This window comes from Fukomys damarensis, unplaced genomic scaffold (genome assembly GCF_012274545.1).
Source record: "Fukomys damarensis isolate Sample0158 unplaced genomic scaffold, DMR_v1.0_HiC HiC_scaffold_24, whole genome shotgun sequence".
Taxonomy (NCBI): domain Eukaryota; kingdom Metazoa; phylum Chordata; class Mammalia; order Rodentia; family Bathyergidae; genus Fukomys; species Fukomys damarensis.
In genome coordinates, this window is record NW_022900936.1 from 25,626,947 (window position 1) to 25,642,402 (window position 15,456).

A 15,456-nucleotide genomic window follows, 5' to 3' on the forward strand; every position below is an offset into this window, starting at 1 on the left:
AGAAGAAGAAGAAGAAGAAGAAGAAGAAGAAGAAGAAGAAGAAGAAGAAGAAGAAGAAGAAGAAGAAGAAGGAGTTTAGTTGCCTTATCTTTCTGGAGGCTAGAAAGCCGAACACTAAGGAGCTTGTGTATAGTAAGGGCATCATGATAATCAGTGGTAGAGAGTATCAAATGGTAAAGCAGCACAAGCAAGCCAGGGAGAGTTCCCTTTTAAGGCAAGGGACTCAATTACTCATCAATCCATTAAGCCACAAAAGATTAATTCATTTGTAAAGGCAGAGTCCACATGACCCTAAGGTCTCCCATCCACATCCTGTTTACATATGGATTTGAGGGTTAGGTTTCCTACATATGGCATCTGGAAGGCATTCAAACCATAGCACTGCTGTGACACATTATCAAAAATGTATTGCTTATACTAAGCCTATTATCTGACAGTTCTCAAGGTAAGAATTCCAAAATAAGCTTCATGGGATTAAAAGCTAAGGATTGCCAGAACTAAATGCCTTCTGAAGGTTCTAAAGGGACCTTTTTCAGCCTCTAGAGGTTTCCCACATTTTGGGGGGTTCTGGCTGTTTCAGCAATCTGTTTCTATTATTATGCTTCCTTTTTGGACTCTCTGACTTCCTCTTTCACTTGTAAGCACCTCTGTGATTACACAGTGAATTTACCATAATCTCTCCATCACACAATCCTCAAATTCATCAAGAAAGCCCCTTAGCTATGCAAGATAACATATTCACAAATTCTAGGAATTATAATATAGGTATCTGTGGGCGATGGATTGTAATGTTTTCCTGTCTACCACATAAGGGAAAAACTAAAGTGGATTCAAAAGATAAATCTCAACCCACAAACAACAGAGAGCAAAACTAACACTGTTGAATGAGTCTATTCCCTGGAACCCTCACTTCCCCTTTTCCTGACTCACCTTGCACCCTTTGATCACATCCTTTTTCACCACTGAACAGGAAATTTTCCTGAGTTCATCTCAAAGATAATGAGCTAATCTAGGATAATGAGTTCTTCAGGCAGGCCTGCATTGTCACTGAGACTTCCTATTGAAGGGATGCCCCACTTTTATTGACCTTCGTAGTCAGTATATTAGCTGTTGAGAATTTGTGGCCAGGTAGGAAATGATGGAGACCCCACTGAAAAAATGTTTTGTGAAAAGATTCTCTAAAATCACTCCAGGCAAGGAATTGTCTTAAACCACTTCCTCTTATGTGAGCCTGGCTTCAGAGACAGAATTTTTCTTCCTATTGAGGAAAAAAGATTCTAAAAGATCTCTTCTGGCTATAGCTTCGTCATGTATTCATGAGGAAAATTGTGCCTTTTGGTGTCAACTATTGATTTCAGGATCACCAGAAGCTTTAGCATTACCAGTTTAATGAGAAAATGGAAAATGAAGCTGTTCCCAGTAATTTTGCACATGTTTAAATGCTCTGGCTATGGAGATGTACTTATACTTCCTTAGTAGCTCAGTAAAATACTTATACTGCTTATAATTATGCTACTTTATCACATGGCTGATTTTTATCTGTTTTGTTTGACTCCATTGTTCTGAGTGCTTTCATTGGATCTGCTACTGATTTGTATTTTGCAATACCATGTTATTAATTGTGTGCAACCTTTTACAAGCCCTGAGATCAAATCATAAGCTTCTTGAAATCCTCAAAGGCATTCAGTGATGGTTGGGTGAGCAGATGAAGCAGCCTCCCAGCCCAGCAAACTGTGGAAGTAGAATGCCACAGACAAGGGCAGCAGACACAGTACCACCAAGCACCACAAACCTCTTTCACACACAAAAGAATACAAAAAGAGGATAAAGGGGATTCTAAAAATGGCCCGAGGAAGGTACAGATCTGGTAGATAGATAGCATATATTTACATTTGCTGTGCAATATTTTAATGTGACATTGCATGTGTTGTACTACTTGTTATTTTCCACATCAAACCTCAACCAAATGCCTGGCATGTAGGAAGACTTAATATGTGCTTACCAATGTTAGATTGATTGCTTAGCTGTGCCGAAATATGACCCAAGAGTCAAATCTTCTATTTGTCTGCATTTTGTTATCATAAATGCAATACATGAGGCTGGTTAACTTATCATGAAAAGAGCTTTATTTGGCTTATAGTCCTGGAGCTGCAAGGTTTATGCCCCTCATCTGGCATTTGCCCTCTTGCTGACAGTTCTAAAGTACTGTAGAGCATTACATGGAAAGAGATAGATAGAAAATATTTGTGCTTCTGTTTCTGATCCCTCTCCTTCTTTTCATAAAGCCACCAGGATTCAATTATGGGATCTTTACCCTAAGGAACTTATCTAATCTAACAATTTCCCAAAGATTCCATCTCTACACACCACAGTTGGATTAAGTTTATACCATCCTAATACTTCACAATGGGGATTAAATTTCAGCATGATTTCTGGGTGCAAACAATATTCAAGCTATGTCATACACTCACCCACCCACCCACACAAATATATTAATTATAAATATATATATATATATAATTCCAATGCCACTTAATCATAGTGACATATAGATAAAGAACTGACATTTATTGGTTTTCTACAAAACTCCAGGATCCTATAAAGAGCTTCGATAAAAAGTCTAATATAAATAAAGCCTTCCCTGAACTTGTCATTGCTAACAGAATAAGGAAGAAAATGCAAAAATGATGCAACAGTATATATTTGGAATGAGGAATAGTGGACGATGTGCCTAATTGGCCTTCTGGAGTCTGGGACAAAACACAGCAAACCTGAGTCATAGGATGAAGACACATCATGGATCCCTTCACAATGGTAATTCAGATTTCTTTCATTGGGGAATAGTCATGAAGTACAGTACATGAGTTTGCTCCAGGAATTTATTTACTCTTCTAATCAGAGGTTGCCTCAATCACAGCAAAGCTTCCAATGGATGACAAAGCTTGCAATGGATGACAAGACTGTACATTGCTGTTGACAGTTGTCTTGCAACTATGGAGAAGCAAATTTAAGGATGAAGCTAATACACAAAGGAGGCAAGCCAAGAAATTAAAGAATAAATAAAATAAAGGCACCATTTTACCTAGATGTGAAGTCTTTTTTCTCAGTTCTGGGAACCAATATACCCTCCATCCTTTATCTGGTTTGAGTTTAGCTTCTGTAGCTTGCTCGAAAAAATATCCTGGTGGGCATAGAAGGAGAACTAACGTCCCCATCTCACACGTCCTTTAGTTATTTTGTTGCACAGAAATGGGTAGGAAGCCTTTTCAAGGCAGCCCACTACAGAAAGAATTAAAATCACAAGTGTTCACAAGACGATATACAACATATGGTAGAAATAACAAAATTGGCACAAAACACGAGATACGGCTGAAATGTGAGAGGGATTCTAACAACCAAATTCAATAAAATCTATAGCACAAAAGCCATTTCTTTACAAGAATAGGGTAAAGGTTGAAAGGTTGTGGGTGACGAGTGCAAAATGCAGTGACATATTCATTGGGGAGATCAGGGACATTGGAAGGTTAGAAAAGGTTGAAATGTTTCTCTGTATCACTCAATCAGTGATCACCTCTGACAGGATAAATGCAGAAGTTTTACTAAAGAATTACTTTTCATTGAAAGCAAATGTGACTCACTAGCATAAAAACAAAAACAACAAAAAAGAAACAACAGGTGGTGAATACAACTCAAGACATTAAATTTCCATGAGTCATTGGAGCCAGATGGTATGCTTTTGAGAATTCTGAAGAATTTAAGATCAAAGCATTTTAGATACTAGCAACACAGGCAATTTATCATATAAAACAACTATCAGAGTTAGATAGATTGCCAACTATATTATCTGACACTATTAGGAAGAGCACAAATTGTTCAGGCAATTCAATTAATTCAAGGAAACCTAAACAATTTATTATATAAATACAAACCAGTGCTCTAGGCAGTAGACGCTCAAACATGTCTCAAACAAAGTCATGTCCTCCATAATGTCATTGGTACATTTTTTTGGAGCAAGGCAACATATGTAATCTCAAACATAGCCTATAAATAGAATGATCTTTATTTTTTATTTTTTTAAATTGAGTTTATTGGTACATTTATGGTATACAGTACAGTTGCATTCATTATTGGGATCTTGTATCTTTACATGACAGGTCTTGGTTCTCATTTTTCCCCTTGTCCCTGCCCTCCCTTCACCCCCTCCTCCTCTCCCCATTCACAAACATTTTATTTCCATTTTTTCATTTTCTCGTATTTTTTCTTTTCCCTTATTACTTTTCCCTACCCTTCCCACTTCCCCTAAACCTTTATCCCTTTTCTTCCTATTTCACATTGTCAGTTATCTCATTAGGATCTTATGTACTATTGTAGTTTTTCACACTAGAGAAAGTATTCAGTATTTACACATGTGTGACTTATTTACTTCACTTAGGAGTATATCCTCAATATGTATCATTTTTCTATGAATGAATCTAATTTATCATTCTTTATGGCTGAGTAGTATTCCATTTTATAGAAAAACCACATCTTCTTTATCCAGTCTCCAACTCATGGGCAAATGGGCTTTTTCCAAGTTTTAGCTATTACAAACTGTGCTGCTGTAAACATAGGTGTGCATAAATTGCTGTGATACTATTCTTTAAATTCTTTTGGAAAGATACCCAGCAGAGGGATGGCTCCATCAAATGGAACCTCTAGCCCCAGCTCTTTGAGGTATCTCCATATTGATTTCCATAGTGGTTGCACCAGTCTGCACTCCCACCAACAATGGAGAAGGATTCCTTTCTCCACGCAACCCTGCCAACATTTGTTATTGTTTGATTTCTTGTTAGCAGCCATTCTTTGTGGCGTAAGGTGGAATCTCAGTGTTGTTTTCATCTTCATCTCTTGAATGACCAGTGATGTAGAACATTTTTTCATATATTTACTTGCTACTTTTACTTCTTTGTCTGAGATATGTCTGTTCATTTCAGATGCCCATTTTTGAATCAGGTCTTCATATTTGGGAGCTGATTGTTTTGAGTTCTTTATGAGAAAGATCTTTAAATAATTTTCTTATAAAATATTTCTGTTTAAAGGTAAATTGGTCACAATCAGATACAGATAATTGAAATCATTAAAGAAAAAAATGGTGTTTTATAATTTGTGGAATCACTGGAGGAAGAGACCTTGAGTGGAGCTACCAGGAACAACTTCCACAACAACCATGAAGAATTATCCTCTATGAGCGACAGTATCTCCATAATGATTACAGGACTAGAAGCAGCAGCCTGCCAGCTCCAGAACCATTATCTGAATCCTTCCATAATCCCTTCCCACGAAATGAATGCTCCCTATTTTGCCTTTCAACACTAAAAAGCCAAAGACTGAACAGTGCAAATGCTACTCCAGTTTCCACAGAGGAAACAAATACACTCAAGGTCATGCTTGCCAGTGGAAACAGCTGTAGAAGGCAAAATGGGGGACCCACCTCAGGATATTCACTTCTGCCTTCCAACTCTGAGAAGCACACATTGATGTGTAGCTGAAAGTGAGCTGGGGAGTGCAGATTTTAGCAACTCTGCGTAATGATGCACTATAGAACGTGAAGACATACTGAAAGGGGGTGGGATGGAGGTTGATTAAAAATCCATAGGCTGTGGTTTAAATGTCTCTCCTTAAAGTTCATGCATTAGGAACATTCCCTCATCCTCATGAATGGATAATGTTGCCCTCATGGCATAGGTTGTTTATCACGAGAGTAGCTTTGTTATAAAAGCAGGCTCTCTATGGTTCTTTGCTTTCTCATCATGTGATTTCCTCTACTTGATTTTCATGCAGAAAGATCTTTACCTGAGACTCATTCCATGCTCTTGTGTTTTTCAGCGATAAGAACCTTGAATTAAATAAGATCTTATTTTTAGAAATTACCTGTGATAGTCAACCTGACTCCATTTTGTGCCTCAATGCCATTTTGTACCTGTACTTGAACAAAGTGCTTGTACTTGAACAAAGCACCCAAAACCCCCACAGACCACTTGGCAGTAAACTTATTGCAGTTGCAGGATGTTTTGTAGCTCACCTAATGTGTGAAGCTTCCTTATGCCTCCCACTAACTTGGCATGGTTCTGCTTCTGCAAGATTCAACTTGCTGTCCCCTAAGCCCTCCCTAACTAAAAGCATGATTTAAAAGGAAAAATCAAACTGCTTCCCATTGACAAGAGAATTTTCTGGTGCTAGCCCCCCCTCAGCCACTGGCTATCATAAACAGGCTCAAGTCTGGCACAGAGAATGACACGTCTCTTTTTTCTAACTCATTCATCCACAATAAGCTCAAGTGTGTGAAGTTCAGTTACAGTAACAGAAAACAGATGAAGACACTGTGGTCTGCCACAGACAACTACCTTACCTTCCTCCCCATTCGCAAGGCAGTAGTCCTCTGCCCATACTTCTTCACAAACCACCCCAAAATAGTGTTTCTCCTTGCCACTCTGTTTACTAATTTCACCACCTACCCAATGAAATAAAACCAAAACCTTAGAATTGGCATGAGCCTCTCTGTTGTTCATTCCACTGTCACTCAAACAGTCACCCAACCTTGTTAGTTCTTTCTGAGATGCCACTGCCTAAGACTGAGGTCTCAAAATTTTAAACAAACTAATATTTCTTTTTCTTTAAACAAACTAATATTTCTATTTCTTTAGTAGCAATCTTTAAAGGATATCTTCCACGTTTTGCCTTCTCAAATTATCTTTCTAAAACAAAAATCTTGTACTGTCAACCCTTTATGTCAAGCCCCCCAAAGATTCCCAATTCCAGTAATATAATGACTAAGCTTTTTGGCAGAACAATCAGGGTCCCTCTGAATTAGCGATTAGTTTAACTTTTCAAACTCCTCTCTTTTCAGTCCACTCTTTCCTCTGTGTATGAGCTTCTCATCCCTCCCAGACACACTAAACATGCCTGTGTCTATGTTCTATGTGTGTTATTTTTCCATCATGGGTTTTGTTTCCTCAGTTAATGAACTTCTATACATCTTTTAAAATCCAATTGAAATATAGCTTTTGCAAAATTTCTCAAGCAGAGTTTAGCATTCAGTCCTCTTCATTGCTATAAGGTATTCCTCACACTGTTATTCAAGTGTTACATTCAAGTGTTATTCAAGTTTTTTCATGCTGTCCTAAACTGAGAGTATTCTTAAAAGTAAACAGACACTTATCCAGATTGAAGTATCTTTTCTCCTCCAAAACCAACCACAGGAGTTGGCAATGTAGAACGTTTCATTAGATAATTATTGAATAACCAGATGTAGAAAACATAAAAGGATTATTTAAAAAAACTGTTAAAATAAAAGAGAATTCAAACTTTAAAAAACACCAACCTGTTATAATAAAATAATATTCTTCTTTTACTACCTGACTCCAAAGAAAAGAAATAAAAGATTTTAGAGGAGTAGGTGTAGATCGGTTCAGTCTCTAAAAGATGTACACTTGGCAGCCTGACTTGAAAGAGTCAAACTGAGAACACCCAAGTTCCTTACAGGAAGCTTTGGCTCTCCACCAGAGTGAGACAGCACAATTGCAGAAGCCTAATACAGCTTTTCTTGGGCAATGTTTATGTTTAGATTATAGTAGCTGGATAGCTCTAGGGAAAGCTGTTGGCTTTCACCTAAACCCAAAAGAGAGAAAATCTGCTCAAATACAGAGGAAACTTGTTAAATCAAAGAACAACTAGGTTCCTTGATGTATTAATTCAAATTATTATGAGGAAATTTTAAGCTGTAAATGCAATGAGAAGAGCCATTGGCTTACATTTGTTCCTTTAAAGAAAAATTAAACTGTGCTTGATGTTATTCATTCAGGCATTTGTTTTAGAGCATGACTTCCCAAAATACGTGCTAAGAAAAACTAACTAGAAGGTTCATGGTTTAAAGAGTCTGAATAGTCTTCTGGGACCATACCAAAGACAATTGGCAGAGTAAGCCTCTGAGAAGTCCTGTTAATTACTGTCCTAAAACCAGTGATTCTCAAATATATTTATCTTCTCTTGTCATCCAGCAGAACTAGTGCTTATTATTAAGTAGGGAATGGAGAGGGCAGTAAGAGGAAGTTAAAATTGAGAGAACTGTGAACAGAATAAAGGTTTAGATTACAGCAGTATAGTCATCAGACTACAAAGAAGGAGGAAACAAACAAACCTTATAATGATAATCCCTGTCTATTTTGGGTTGAACCATGACCTCAAAATGATATGTACAAGGTCTTAAGTCCTAGAACCTGTCAAAACAACTAGATATGAAGAATTAATACTGCTTGATATGGCACAAGATGTAATTTTAGTAGGGACAGATCTTAGAGGGAAAACTAAGAGCAGGCAAGTGGGACTTGAGTGCAGTAATTTGTCCTCATACTACAGAAAGGAGAAGACAATGTGAATACAGAGGCAGAGGTTGGCCTACCAATGTATTCACCAGAAGCTGGAAGAGTCTAAATTCTTCTCTCAAGATCCAGAGAGAGTATACGCTGTCAACACTGTGATTTCAGACTTCTGTTCTCCAAAACTGTGAAAAAAATATATTTCCTTTCTTTCAAGCCACCAAATATATAGTGATTTCTTACAGCAGCCACAAGAAGCTAACACACCCTCATTAAGCACCTCTCTGATTGAGGCACTAAGCAATACACTGCTCACCCCACAATGTTCCCAAAGGTAAGGAATAAGCCTGCCACTTCCATCTCTGGCACCCCAATTTTGTTTAACAACTTACTATAATACTTCTTGAATAATAGCCTATATAATATCTTGAGGCAATGGGATTCATAAATTTACTACCCACTATGAATAGCATCTTAGTGTATGGGCTTTTTATGGCACAGTGCATTTTCATGATGAATCCATTTGTCCTTTTTTTCAACTTTTGCTTAATGCTTCTCTCATTAGCTTAAATAAATGTGTGAGACAATTGAACTGCACTAAATAGGACAAAGGTCAGAAAGGAGAGCTTGAAGCAGTCTCATATTCATGAGATACATAAAGGGCAGCTTTTTCTGAAGTTGAAGCATTTTTGTAGCAAGACCATGCTACAGATTGTGGAGATTCAAAGTGGACAACAGGTCAGAGGAAAACCTTGAAGGCAAATATTCATCTTGGGAGTGTTTCAAGAGGCGCTGACCCAGCTACAAAATCATGAGTCATAGAACTTAAACTCAGCACAAGAATCCTCCCTGTGTGATGATAAGAAATATTTTATTTTAGCCTGTAATGGGAAAATGAATATTCCATTGGGTCAACATTATTGCACAAATCTCAGTCACATTGGTGAAGGAACGTTCTTAAGGATTAAGCCCATAAAAACGTCTTGTTTGTTTTGTCCCATTCCAGCTAAGACAAAAAGAGTGCAATTTATTTTTTAAAATAATATAGCACAAAGAATTGGAAATTGGAGTCTGTATGAGTAAATGCCAAGTCTATATTATAACGCAGAACATAATAAACTTTTGGTTATTCAGCAGTAGTTAATCCTCACTTAAAGCTCTCTGGAATTTATTTATGAGCTTTAGTGTGCATGACAGTAACCAAGGGAGTAAATTAAAAGTGGCGGTTATGGGCCATCCCCAGTTTTTTTGCTTCAGTAAGTAAAAGGAACCTGTGAGTGATGGAGACAATGATGGGTTAACAATTGTTTCAGAATGCGTGATCATGTGCATGTTAAATAACACTATAGAGTCGGGCCCTTTTTATCTTTTTATATGTGCTGAAATGTGTATGGGGTAATACAGTGGACAAAATAATGTGGGGTGTGTGTGTGTGAGTGTGTGCGCTTGCTTGCTTAGTATTTCTATAATTAAATAAATGTGGAAGACAATTGAACTCTCTTAAAGAGGGCCACACATCTATGTGTTCCTCTTTATGTTTTTATATTTGACCAAGTAACATATAAGCAACAGAAATGTATTGCTCACAGTTCTGGAAGCTGAGGAGTCCAAGATCAAGGTGCCAGCATCTGTGGTATCTGGCAAGGGTTCACTCTATGCTTTATAAATGGTAGCTTCTATGTGTCAGATGATTGAAGGGGCAAACAAGATGCTTTGGGTGTATCACATATGATTACCAATCTCATTAATCAGGAATCTACCATCAAGTTCTAATCACCTACTAAATTCCTCTTCTTAATATTTTTGCATTGAGGAATAAGTCTCAATGTAAGAATTTTGGGAGAAACATTCAAAGTCCATAGCACAGACAGGCAGATAGACAGGCACTCAAAAGTCTGGTAGCATGGCACAGTTATTAAATAATTGAATATATTAATCATCTTGGAACAGTTAAATATTCAAATGACATGTTTTATAAATCATCTCAGTCTTAAAAGAGCTTTACAGACTAAAATTCAAAAGAAATAATTGTTAGCATTTAGTGTCGACGTTATTCCAAATACTTTCTACATGGTGACATATTTGATCCTCACAATGTCATGAGTAGATCTTATGTTTATCCTGCTGTCATAGATGAAGAAACAGACAAGAAGTTTGATCAGGTTCCCAAGGTTACATGGTTTGTGAGCTATATATTGAGTATCTAAACCAAAGCACCCTGCCATAGAAATTTAAAAGCAGAATACACTGCATCTTTTGAAAATTTTCTTTCCATCACTTATTGAATTTTAAACCTTGGTATATCATTTTTATCATTAAAGAAATTCTATACAACTATTTTCTATGACTTTCAGCCATATAGTAGACAAACTTGGATTTAATTCATGATTCCCTCTTTTTCTGAAATACCAAGTTTAGATCATTAAACGGAACTATTCTGAAACTTAAAGGAGCCCATAAATGCATCATCTTCACTGAAGCCTTCCAGGACCTGGAAAGTCAGACACCTGCATCCCACATGAGGTGGGTGATGAGTTAGGTTCTGGAATACAAATTCATCTTTTCAAGCCTTTTCCATAATCTCCTCCAGAACGCAGAGCAGTAAGCATTTCTTCTCACAACTGAAACAGCATGACCCCCAATCTACCTGGTTATAAGTATTGTTACAACCACTCATCTTTCCATCTTTTCCACTACAAGGAAAGATTTATATCTCTATTACAGATATAAAAACTCATGCACATTATGTTTCCTTTTACAGAATTACTGACCAAGCTCCTGAATATTTTTCTGAGTTTCATCTCATAGACAGTACATTTAAACTTAGATCACCTTTCTCCCAAAGCCTCTCCATTCATACTGGTATGGTCCGTAAGAGTGACCTTATTTTAACAGTAATAAAAACATTGCCCCCCACCAAGGTGCAACTGCTGGTTTTGATGCCTCTCCTCACTCCCAGTTCTAATACTTACAGTGTGACCATGGTTCATCTTTTCAATTTCCTGTTTTAATGCCTCAAATGAGCCTCTTATCTTTTTGCACCTTCTTGTAGCTTTGGTAGTTTCTATAAGTATCAAACCTCCTGTACAATAGCCATTAACTTCTTTTTAATTAGAGCTCTTGGTCTTTAGGGGCAATCTCACACTTTTCAAACTAAGGGCTCTGACTTCTTGATGGTGCTTGGTCTGCATTAAAAAGAGCAGCAGGAATCCATGGCATCAGATGCGTGAACGGATCATTCTGTATAGAGAATCATCCAGTGCCAAATAAAATCAATTTCAATGTTGTTGCTCTGATAAAGAGAGATATGAAGAACTCAATAACCCCTAGATGGTAATTAATAATATCATCATTGTTATTATTAAAGAATAAATTATAATAGGGTCATATTGCATACACCCATATTGAAGATATAATGAATAGAAAAGGTACGGCTAAAAGATAAGTAAACTACAGCAAAATTTCTGGGAGAAAGAGGTTTCAAAATGTCAAGTTATAATGCAAATGAAACACATAAAAGGGAGAAAAAATAACTTGAAGTAGAAATAATTGCACCAAAGATAGATAAGTAACACAGAGGTATGTTGAAGGAAGTGAGAAAATAAAAATTGAGAGGTATTGAGAGATACTGAAAAGTAGGCAGCATCCCCAAGATAGGACATGGACTCCTGTGAAAGCTCTTAAGGGATAGAACTAAATGTGGAACATTTTTCACTGCAGTTGTGATCTTTTGAAATAGGAAGATTTTTGAAAGTGGGGAAAACAAGTAAGAAGTACTACAGTATACTAGGAATTCCATATTCTTATCTATAAGGATGCTCCTTACAAATACTAATGTATTAATGCTAAATGAGTTCACTCTGGAAATTTTGGGGAGGAGTGTTATTAACACTTACTGACAAAAGCCACTTATTGACTCTGAAGTTGAAGCAACCAGGAAAAAAACCACTTTACTTGAGAATGGCCAGAACTGAGTTAATGCCCAATTCCAAAGAAAAAGTGTAAGCACTTTTCAAGCTTTTGCTGATCAAGACTTTTGCATGTCTGAGCTCCTGCATATCAAAGGAGACTTTCTGCTGGATTTGCTTACTCCTTTAACTTAATCCTTGATTTTTAAGGACAGAAGTTCCAGTAAGTAGAGAATGTTGAAGGCATGAAGTCCAGTATAGCTGTTCTTCCTATTAGAAAATTGTGCAGCTGCAGTGTTTTAAAATGAACAAAAATACTGTCCTACCTGGAGTCCCTAGTGACCTCCACCCTGAGAGTTGTAAATTTCCAGATATCAGATATCAAATGTGAAGTAACCAGAAAGCTACCCTAAAAGATTGAGAGGCAAAGGTCAAAAGTCTGTTCAGAGAAAGGTCAGATCACTAAGGTCAGGGTGCTCAGTCACAGTCATAAAGGATAAAGCTGAGGCCAGAGCAGAAAAATGGAAGAAACTGATTGGGTATAAGTGAAGCAGTAGGCAAATAAGCTTATTTACCAGATTACAAGTAGTATCCGGAAAACCAGAAGCACATTTGGCGGTACAGTTTTAAACTCAGTTGGGTTAACATTTCAGAGGAAAAAAAGTGTGCTTTTCTCCATTGACATATCAATTGCTAGTTTGCTGCATATAGCATGACCTAACCCACTAGTGCTATTTTTCTCTGTCTTGTGATTAGCAGTGATTATGTTCATTGCAAGTTGGATCTAGCAAGGATGACATTAATGTCCAAATGCCAACCATTTCCTATAATCGTGTTCCTTATAATATTTGCGAGATCCAGAATATGATATTAATTACTTGAAGATAGCACCTTTGCGTATTTAAAAAGTGCACCTTGAATAGTTTTATCTTAAATTTTAACTTCTACTTTTCTTTCAAAAATGTTTACAGATAAAATTATTTTAGTCTTGGGTCTGTTTGACTTCATTTTATATTTTTTATTTCAAAGGTTATGGGACCATGACAATAATTTGGAATCACTAATTAGTAAAATAATCAAATTGCTATTTATAATGAAAGATATTGGATATATATGACAGCTTTCTTTTAAAATACACTTGTCAAATATAGTTATAAAAGCCTTGCACTCCATGATGTATTATAGTTAGAGAACATTTTAATATAGATTATCTCATTTGATGCCGACTAGAAAAAGTAGTCAATACATCAATAATGAAGTGAATTGTGAAATATTTTTGGTATTAAATGGCACTTTGTCAATTTAGAGAAATAGAACCACATTTGCATTTTTGACATATAATTTCAATTAGGTTTAATACTATTTTATGTTTTATCTCATGTGCACTATAGCAATTCACATCACCTAATGTTATTAATGTGTTATCATCTTTGGTTTTTCCTTCCTCTGAAACATATGATGCACTATGCAGAATATTGCAATTTCACATATTATAGAACAGCAGTAAATTTTTGAGATGTAATTCTGTTGTCTTTTCAAGATATAGTTCTGTAGCACTAGTACCAATGCATCTCAGTTTCAACAAGATCCAATTTTCTCTTCTAAAATAAAAAGTCACTCCCAAGATTTAGGCTTTCATTTGATAAAATTATTCCCTTTAAAATCCACAAGATGTACCAAGATCATACCAAAAGAAAAAAAGTGTGGCTGTGGAAACAATTGTTGCCCTGTAAGAAAATAATGTTTTATTAATCACTGTTTCAAATTGTACGTTCTAATGTATATATGACTTTCAGAGTAGTATATTGAGCAGAGAAATTTAAATGAAATGATTAATTTAATGTTTTCACAATGAGGAAAATTGTTGTTATGGCTTGTGTTATATGTCCCTCCAAAGACTAATGCAGTCATTGGAGGGGCTTTTTCAGAGGTGGCTGAACCTAGAAGTGTGACCCTGGAACTGATATGGTGCATTGCTAAGATGAAGGGCACTAGGATTAAGGGTGTGAGTGTTACCTGCCCTAAGTAGCCTGGGTAAGATATAAGGGGCATAAAGTGCTGTGGTTATCCTTTGTTTCTTTCCTACCTTGTTCCTGCCACAAACTATTTCTCCTTTGCAGTGCCTGTCTGTCATGCTACCCTGCCATGGAGCCATCCGATTATGGACAAACCTCTGCAAAGTGTGAGCTAAATAAACCTTTCCTCCTTTAACTTTGGGCGTTGGGTATTTTGTCTCTGCAATGAGAATAGGAACTAAGACAGTGATTTACAATTGTGAGGACATATTAATAAAGTATTTAATCAGAGTCCTAATGATGATGTTCTTATTATGGGAGTCATTCTCCAAATGACTCATAACAGTCCTCAAAGCGGGGTTGTCATCCTAAGAAAGATGTCTAAAACACTTCCATTTAGTCAGACTGAGTAAAACTAGATACTGATAGGTACCTTTATTTTGTTTCAAAAGCTTCTAGGACCAGATATTTCTACTCATGCTTAATTCACTTGGAACAATGTACCACAAAAGCATCCATCACAATTATACTGTTTAACCCAATTTAGTAAAAAGATTTAAAATCTTTACAGCCAGGCATGGTGGCACTCACCTGCAATCCCAACACTTGGGAGGCTGAGCCAGAAGGATCACTATTAAAGCCAAGGGCAGCCTGGGCTATATGGTGAGATCAAGACCAGCCTCAACTACGCAGTGAGACCTTATCTCAAAAACAAAACAAAACAACAACAACAACAACAACAACAAAAAGATTTAAAATCTTTAGCAGGGAATAGTTGTACACACCTGTAATTTAAGCCGCTCAAGGGACTGGGATGGGAGGATTTCAAATTCAAAGTCAGCCTGGGCAACTTAGTGAGATTCTGCCTCAAAATAAAATGAAATAAAATAGGATTGGGGATGTAACTCAGAGACACAGTGCTTGCTTAGCACAAATCAAGGCTGCAGGTTTAATTTATACTACTAGAAAAAAACTTACAATCTTATTTTCTAAAAATTTATGAAGATTTTTAGTTTTAAAGAAGTCTACCTCAGCCATCTTAATACACTCAATGCTTCCAATCTTGTGTATATTCTAATTATTTCATCTTTCTATAATAAGGTCTGAAGTTGTCTTCAGTGAAGCAAATCTTGGAAACCAGTAAAATCTCAATTCAAGTCCAATTTCCCATGGGATATC